This window comes from Gracilinanus agilis, chromosome 4, assembly GCF_016433145.1.
Source record: "Gracilinanus agilis isolate LMUSP501 chromosome 4, AgileGrace, whole genome shotgun sequence".
NCBI classification, from domain to species: Eukaryota; Metazoa; Chordata; class Mammalia; order Didelphimorphia; family Didelphidae; genus Gracilinanus; species Gracilinanus agilis.
This window is the reverse complement of record NC_058133.1, coordinates 507459349-507468515: the sequence shown is the minus strand read 5'-3', so window position 1 is coordinate 507468515 and position 9167 is coordinate 507459349. Positions and strand designations below refer to the sequence as shown.

The 9167-nt window shown below is 40.1% G+C and overlaps 1 long non-coding RNA gene across 1 annotated transcript; it reads right to left on the bottom strand.

Annotated features, from left to right (window-relative positions):
• Positions 1–396: 396 nt before the first annotated feature.
• Positions 397–9040, bottom strand: LOC123244664. Its single transcript, XR_006506085.1, has 2 exons — positions 8797–9040; positions 397–623 (listed from the first exon to the last, which is right to left on the bottom strand). It is a non-coding gene; the product is annotated as an uncharacterized LOC123244664 (long non-coding RNA).
• Positions 9041–9167: the final 127 nt, after the last annotated feature.

The following is a 9167-nucleotide window of genomic DNA, read 5'->3' as shown; positions in this document are numbered from 1 at the left end:
TCTATACATGGTTTTGGCTTTTAAGTGCCCAAGTGTGGTGTAGTCGTAATCACCTTCCCTGCTCCTAAGGTCCTAAAGCCCAGGTTTTCATGGGAGGAGGGAGTGTGTGTGGGGTCAGTGGTGGGGAGGAGGAGCCAAAGCCCCTTCCTGGCCTGGGTATTCAGCTAGTAATAGCATCAGAGCTCATACCTCCATCATTGGTCAGGGCAGTTGGCATTAAAGCTGCCCAATCAAAGTGCTCCCCCTGGTGGAGGCAGGCTCGGCCCTACTTGGCCTCTCCCTGGGCCGCAGACCACGCATGCACGCTTAGCAAAATATACACAGGGACACAGAAACAGACTAGTGAGTACTTAGCGTAGTGCTTTCTCATTCCAGATTACTTCTTAGCTTAACTTCACTTTTATTTCTTTTCTTCATTCTTCCGTTTCAAATTCTGACTTCTTTCATCTTCCCCACTTCACACAAACTGCTCAATATTCTATAAGTGGGACTTCTGGTCTGATAATTAGCATGCATTCTTTTTTTTTCAAATTTCAGCTTCACTTATTCCTGAGCTTCAAATAATTCTCATTTATAAAACTTGTCAAATGACGACTTCCGCATTTTCCTTCTTCAACATTAACCTTAATAGAAAAAGAACAGGATGAAGAATATTTTAAAACTCCAGGATAAAAATCTAGTGCCAAAACTGAAACTAGAAAAAAAAGCCTTTTTGTTTTTTCTTTTTGGTTTGGATTTTTAAGAACTAGAATATGCAGTTCAAAAAACTGACACATTGGTTTTCAACTGGTTCTAAAATTGTCAACTCAGCCTGTGCTTCTGATAAGTTACTTCTCCCTGTACTAAACATGAAGTATACAATTGAACGTTTGCTGTTCATTAACATTTAAAGTCCTGTCAAGGTGACCAAATGTGAAATTTATTTAGATATCAATAAAGAAAATGTTCAGATGTCAAAAGACTGTATCAAGCACGATCTCTAGTCAAGGTGACATTCTGAATGCAGGAACACAGGAATAAGTCTAATTCATCTGTACAGCTGATGACAACCATTCAGGGCTTAAATAATTCGTATTTATTGTAACCTGAACTATTTAATACTCATTTAAATTCCATTATTTTTGCACTGCATATTTAAGGACTTTGGTTAAAGGAATCAAATGATATCACTGCATCTGAAAAATTGGGATATTATTGCTTGACCCCACCCCTGAAAATTTCTTTAATTTAAAATTTGTTAGCTAACCTCATTATTGAAAAAACAAAACAAATATTAAATGGTCTGATCAATTACACTGCATGTTCTGTGAAAACTGATAGTAATTACAGAACTAAAAATAGCCAAAAGAAAAAAAGAAAAGCAAAACTAGAGACTGTTTTACATTAACCAATTACTGTATGTGAACAGCCATAAAGAGCAGAGCAACCCTGAACCCAACAAGTTATTATTTCAAAAAATTTATTCTAAAGATTAAAACAACAAACCCCACCCCCAACAGTTTCAAAGAAACCTAAATGGACATTTTCCCCCATAAGCATCTAATATTATTTTTAAAAGGCACTAAATATAAAGAAGTGGAAAAATCAAACTAAATTGGCAATGGAGAAAAAAATGTTATTTCTCAAATTTAGGTGCATCAAACTATGACTCAATAAAGTATTATAAGCACTCTGGAATATTGGAATATAATTTAGTTAGCATCATCAAATGATGCCATCATCATGGAAACAGTGCAACCTTACTTAGCATCGAGTTAAAAAACAAATGAGCTAAAAAGCTCTTATTAATCTGTCATATCATCTAAGTTTATCTGAAAAAATATTAACTACACTATTTTCAGAAAAAAATTTTATTTTTATACAAAGGCAATGAAATAATGCCATCACACAAAGTCATGTTTCATGGATTAAGACACAAGCAATAAAAATACTACTGCACTTTAACTGAGCTTCAAAACTTCAATTCAGTTTATGGTATTTTAGTTTTAGTCCAGGATAATTTTTTAAGAGTTTATGTTTAAGGGATAGTTTTCACCTTTTACAAAACTTGAACTACAAGTAATTGTTTTAGAAGAGTTGACATAAAAATGGGGAAGGCAGCTCATATGCAGAATCCCAAGCGTAATCATGGAATCAGAAGGCCCAAGCACCTTTCCTCTTCGGCACTTGACTGATGGGAGTAGACGCAGAGGTGGATAAAGGGATCAGTTCTGGATGTGTCCTGATCAGTAATGAAAAGCCCTTCTGCATTGTACTTCACTGGTCTCTATCTAGAGTTCTGATACCTGTTCAACTTGACACTTCTAGTTTTTATGGTTGATACCAGATGTTTATACCCAATTCCATATGACCAAATTGTAGCAATTTATGCCAATTGTAGGCTTATTCTATCCTGTTCACTGTTCATTTGGTTAATGACTATAAAATGTTTTTAGGGTTAATGACTATAAGAAACGTATTTAGCAAGATCAGTAGGGCAAGTCCATGCCACTAATATTAAAAAGGAAAAAGTAATTGCCACAAATGGCTTTTTTCAACCCATTGGCATGTACAAGTCCACAAAGCTAAATATTCATAAGGCAATTTAAAACTGACTTTCAATTGGGTGAAGAAGGAAAAGTTAATGGCTATCATTTCTATCAAGTTGTCTTAAAAAATTGAAATCTGAAAACAATTGGTTCTCCATATTAATGTTCTCTTGGAGGATCCCACAGATAGAAGACTTAAAAACCCTTTCTTCCACTCAAGTCCTTCTGTGATGTCCCATTGTGCATGGTGGTCCTGAGGGCTATATTAGCAACCAATAGCTCTGGCAAGGTCTACCAAGCTGGAAAGGCTTCTGAAGGGAAAAGAGGCTCTAGACTGGCCACCCCAATTGTTGAGCTACAGCAACTCTCTCTTGAAAAGATCATTGCTCAGGTAGTACATTCCCAGATCCTTGGAAATAGAGAAGTAAATAAACACTGAGCCAACAAACTAACCCTATGGTCACAAGCAGAGATGCTACGTTTGTGACCCTATTTGCAAGGGTGGGGAGGGGACAAAACAAAAAACATCCCGAACCCATCCTGCAGGCTGGCACAATATCACTAACTTTTAACTTTATAGTCTTGAAGCATTCAACATTCCCAGAAATAGCAACCACTCCTTAGAAAACTGCAGAACTACCATATTTTGAAATAACGGTCCAAATTAATGCAGAAGTTACTTTAACCTTTCACTACAAATACACTGAAGCCAAAAAAAACAAAAACAAAAAAACACCAACATATTTTGAGGACCCAAATTTGCCAGAGTAAAGAAAAGGTTAATTAACAAAGAACTTTTAATTTGAAAACTGCACAGACTAAGGACTAAGTGATGACAAAATGAATAAATGGCACACCCACATCAAGAGCTATAAACAGGGCAGATAAAAAGGTTTATACCAAACTCCCTAAATATCACAACTCTTGTCACCAACAGTTAACAGGATGACAAATTTTATTTTTCATTAAAAGAACGAGAATCAAGTTTTCATGGAAACTTTGCAACTATAGTTTTGTTCTCCTCTTCTTTCAGCAGCACCACTCAAACTGAGCAACAAATGTCTCTCCCTCTTTTCCAATGGGTGGATTAAGATATTTGGAGAGTAGGCACCAAGGTGAGTGTCATACAATGTACCCAATCTAAGGCCTTCCCTTCTATCTTTTACAAAGACAGCAGAGTTACTTACCTTGACATTTTCATTTATTTCAGTTAAACTGTCAGACTTCATTTCCAGACTGAGCGACCAGAAGAATTATCACTGGCTGTCCAGGTACTTTATGATGGGGTTTTAAATGTTTTTGTTTTTGTTTTTTTAAAAAAGAAACTTATTTCAACCAGAAAGTTTTTGCAGCACCATACTATTTGCAATTATTTAATATTCTACCCTGAATTATGGTGTCAGGCACCAGAAAAATGACTACAATGCCACTTCCAACATTCTTAAAAAAACGGGGATGAAGTGCTATGCTTCCAGAATAGAAACTGCTGGAACTAGAGAAGTGTTAGTGTGGGAAAACAGGACAGAAGGGCAAAAGTTTAACATTAAGCCTGGAGAGAAGAGAGTAGTGAGTAGTGAAATGCATCTGAAAGGTTATTACAATGGGATAACATCTCTAGTGGGAATAAAGCAAGAAGAAAATGGAGCTTTCAATCTTCTACCTCATTTGATTCATCATAAGGAAGAATTTTAAGGCTAGAAATCCATTAGTTTGTGTAAGGTCAATTTCACTTAACTCCATGTTAGTCTACTCATGGCAATTAGATGCAGAGAAATGGAAAGCAGCCTTGGGCTTAGAGAGCTGCCTACTAACAGCTGGCTTTGTCCATAGAAAACCTCAGCTACAAAGTATTCTTGGGGGATACACAACATTTCCTTTAGTTTCATTCACCTGCAGTTTGCCTACAAGTACAGAAACTAGTGTGTTCAATCAATTAATCAATGTTAACAAGGGTGGTCAATGACCATCTATCACTACAGTAGCCATTTTAATCTTCCTCCTCCCCCCTCAAATTCACTGTCTGAATCAAGTCTGCCCAAATGTCTTGTTCCTGCCAACAACCTCTTCCCTAGTATCTTCATTTCTATTATTTCCTCCCAACTTTCTACTATAACTTAATAAATATGCTTTTCAGTGAAAGGGCCAAACTGTAGTAGGAATCCTGAGGCTCTGAGATAACTTGAAGAATCAAGATTTTGCATTTGACTGGTTAAGCATCTTAAAAGAAATTAAAATATATATCCTGTCAAGTTCAAGAAGAAAATAAAAGCAACACAAATATTAAGTGAAGAATAATAATGGGTCATTAATTAGGTTATTAAAAAAGGAAGGGAAATTTTAGAAAATATCAATAAGCAAGCTGTTTGAAGAACCATAAACCATATAATTAACACTGAGCTAAAAAAAATTTATAAAACCGACCTATTTGACTCACTAAAAAAAACTGAGAAGACTCAAAAGAATAAGTCCTTGGTGAAGAAATAAACTGAGGAACAAAAGTCTCCCCCCCCATTCAAGAAGAAACATTTTGCTAACCTTATTAACTAGTTCCATGAAAACCAAAAGCTGGAGTTGATTCATAATGCTGACATTTGGGCTTTAACATAAGAACAGTATCAAGTAAGTGGGCATCTAGGTGCCTTTGTTGCAGGCAAATTTGATGACAACCCTTGTGGGGTTTGGTTATTATACAATGAATCACACTCTTTGGTGTCCAACTGAGGAGTATACCCTAAACCAATATATGAAAATACTGTATTTCATGGTTCTACAGGGATGAGGTTAAGAAACTGCAGGCTCTTCCCTTGGGATAACCCCAGAAACCTATTTTTTACTTTAAAGACAATGATTTTATATTGGTTTCTCAGGCTTTAGAGAAGATGCTAAATGGGCAAAATTTGAAGCTAGGAGAAAGCCTCTTCTAGGTGCAGAGCTTCCTACTCTTCTTAGTTCTCTTTGCATGTAATCTACTTTTAGAATCTCAGTATTTCCTGAGGTGACAACTCAGTAGTTATTCCATAAGAACTTGATTTACTAAGTTTCCTTTGAGAACCAACACTCTAGACAATCTGTGTTTGTCTCTCCATCTAATTTAGGACCTGCCAAATTCATATTAAAAGACTAAATGAAGGGAGTGGGCTGAAGTTAAAGAGTCTAGAAGTTTGGCAATGTTATTCCAAGAAACCTAACTCTAGAGGGAAAAAAGTGCTCTCATCTTCTTCACAATTAGAGTAGAGCTGCAAGGGAAAGACCTCATGTAGTTTAAACTCCTCACCCCACTTAATTAAGTAAACAAAACAGTGAGACTACTAAGCAATATTCTCAACTCACAATCAGGGAGGAATGTGAACAACTCCTCTTCCAAATCCAGTACTTTCCCCACTGACTCAAAATCCGACTGCAGAAATGGCAGTCAACAACTCTATTTCATTTTGAAACTCCAGCAAAAGAACTTAATACTAGGAGTAAAATTTAGGAATGCCCTTAAGGACCAAATGCCATCAAGTGATAACACTACACTTTCATGCATTTTTTATCCTTAAAGAGCATAAGGTGAAATTTTTTTCTATTAAAGTTATAAAAAAATGCACTGATTCAATTGAATGTGCAGCCTTCCTAGTGTCAAAGATTTCCTATGTGACAGCTATATTCTATTAGGCTACTATGCTTGCCATTTCAGCAGTTTCCTACCCACCAGACAATCTATCAGAAAAAAAGGTACTTAAATTTTTTATGTGTGGGATGGTAACTTCACATGAATTACATATGAAACACCACAATCTTGTTCTAATTAGTCACTGAGTCAAAACTTTTTTTCCCCCAAGTAAAATTTTTAAGTGGAATTTCAATTTAAAGGTCTCTGGGCAGGTTTTTATAATCCCCCAACCTTAAAGGACTTTGGGGGGAAAAGAGAAGACATTTTAAGCAACAATTCCTTTAAACAATAACAATTGGGTCTACATACTATGTAGCTATGTCAATGTGGGACAAACTGGAGAAACAAATGTTATTTACTTTCCATACCCAATATAATGACCTGTCTACTTACAATAGCAGTTAGCTATTAGCATCCAACTAGAAGCGAATCATAGGTACAAAAGTTCACAAGCTGATTTAAAAAGAAAAATTAGGTACAAAAACCCACTGACATTTTACCTACTTCCAGTGGGAAAAATTCCCAACAAAAATAAAAATCAATTAAGTGCTATGAACATCAAAGATGATTCTACTGGCTCACACCAGACTGATTCAACTTTGCCACACTTTCAGAATAGTCACAGCAGTACAGTTGAAAACAAAGCAATGAGTTTGGAGCTAAAAGACCTGGAATCAAATCCCAAGTCAATCTGACTTTACCTCAATTTGTTTTGGACTATATGACTCCTAAGGTCTCTTCCAGAAATCTAAGCTGTAGACACCAAGGATTAAAAATCAATCAATCAATCATATCCCAGTGCCTAGTACATACTAAAAGAAATGTGATTACAATTAAGGTCCTAGGATTTAGGATTAACCTTAAAACACTGGTTCTTTCAATGGGCTGTCCATCAATTAAAGAAACAGCACTTAGTATTATATTGCCAGTTAATGAATATGCTTGAATAAAACAGCTCATGGTGTATATTCCTGCCACCAATGCCTACAAAGCGAAAAATTTACAGTCCTTAACATGAAGAGCAATTTTGGAGACATTACACAGTGAGACTTTTTTGCCCCTGAAATGGTCTACTTCAAAGGAGGCAGCTTCTACGGAATCTTTTATAAGTCATTCATGTTCCTTGCAACTAAATGGGCAAGGGGCTGAGCTGGTCAAAGCTTGCCCGACGGAAAGGCCCCTCTTGCAAAGGTGGTCACTGAAGCCCTAACCTAGTACTAACAATTAACTCCTCCTCTCCCATATCAACCCTGTGAGGCAGCTAGTCAAAGATTAGGCCCAAATGAGGAAACTGAGGCCCAAAGTAAATGCCTTGATGATCATTACATGGCTACTATCAACAACTCACACCTCCACCTAGGTTAGACTGTAGACTGGGAAGGGCTCTGTATCATCTCCCAATTGTAAATGAGGACGTGAACAGAATGGGGATCATAAAGCTAATTATCAAGTAGAGTCCAAACCCACGTATGTGTTTTGCCTCATTTGTTAAGAATACTTGGGGTGTATTCTTACTGCATTAAGAAATATTTTTATTCCTATATATTTGACTTTAAGATTTGTCTTCAAAGAAATGAGTGGGCAAATAGGGAAAAAAAAATACTTCCACAGAAAGTGGGCCAATGAACATCCACAAGCTAAAGGGAAACGGAAAGGAGGGCCACAGTAGCTTCAATAAAAGAGGGTCTTAGAGCTTGTCCTCGGATAGCTTATTGTACCTAACAGTGCTTCCCAAACCCATGGCTCCACCTCTCCCCCGGGTGGGAATTGAGGGCCTTTGCAGCTTCGGGAAATTAAGATGCAACTCCAGGGAGGATTATAATTACTTTGGGGGAAGGGAGTGCATCCCAGGAGGGATTCCTGGCATCTTTTCCCCTCTTGTTAGGAGACAACCTGGTGTAGGACAAAAACTCCCTCTAAATTTAGTGTCTGGTCCTCGCAGTCCCTTACTACCAAGCCAGGAATTTGGCAAGTCATCCTCCTCTATATTCTATGCGTGCTGGGTAAGAGTAAGGAGAACTGGATTTGGGGTCACGGATGGGACCAACTCCCTTGTAATATACGGAGGAGGCCAGGGCTTTAGGGAACATTTTAGCTAGTTCAGGTTTCTTGCGCCCGAGTTCAGGAATCGAACCTGTACCTCCTGACTCCAATCAAGCACTGATTCCCACAGTGCCCTGCCCGGGGAGAGTCAACATCCACCTTCCCCGACCTCCCAACCGAGTCAGGCAATGCCTGGATTCCGCTTCCTCCACGGTCAGACCTTCATCAAGCGCCCGCTTTGTGCCGAGCGCTGGGGGGCACAAAGTCAAGCAAATGCCCCAACGAGGCCCTGCCCTCGAGGAGCTCACATTCTAACGGGGCCTCCACATCCGGGGCCATGTGCGGCCCCTCTTCCGGGCTCAGCATCCTCCGCCCGCCCCCCAGCCCGGCCGCCATTTTGTGCCCTTGGCGGCGGCAGTGGCGGCGGCGCGGGGCCCAAGATGGCTGCGGAGTATCCCCTCCACCTTCCCCCCCTCCCCCCGGCCCGGCCCCAGCTCGCGCTCGCCGCCATCTTTAACGGCCTCCCGCAACGGCTACGACCCGCCCGCCCGCCCCGCCGCCTCCACGTACCCGTTCTCCGTAGTTCTGCTCGCCGCTGTCGCTCATGCTGCTGCGGGGCTGCCTCGCTGCCCTGTCCTGCCGCCGCCGCTGCTGGATTTGCCGCCGCTGCTGCTGCTGTCGCCGCCGCTTCAGCTACTCGCTGCCACCACCGCCGCCTCGCCCGCTGCAGACTGACCTCCCGCCACCGCCTCGGCGTCCCGCTCTACTAGCGCCGGAAGTGACGGAGGGCCTTTTTACGTCGACCAGGGTCCGACGTGCGCGCGCTCGCACGGTGAGGAAAAGGAAGGAAGTGGCGTCACAACCGCCTCCCTCGCTCTGCGCGCGCTCTGGCGGGAAGGTAGCTGGGAGGAGCGCGCGCCTTTGTCGTTGGCGGAGCTGGG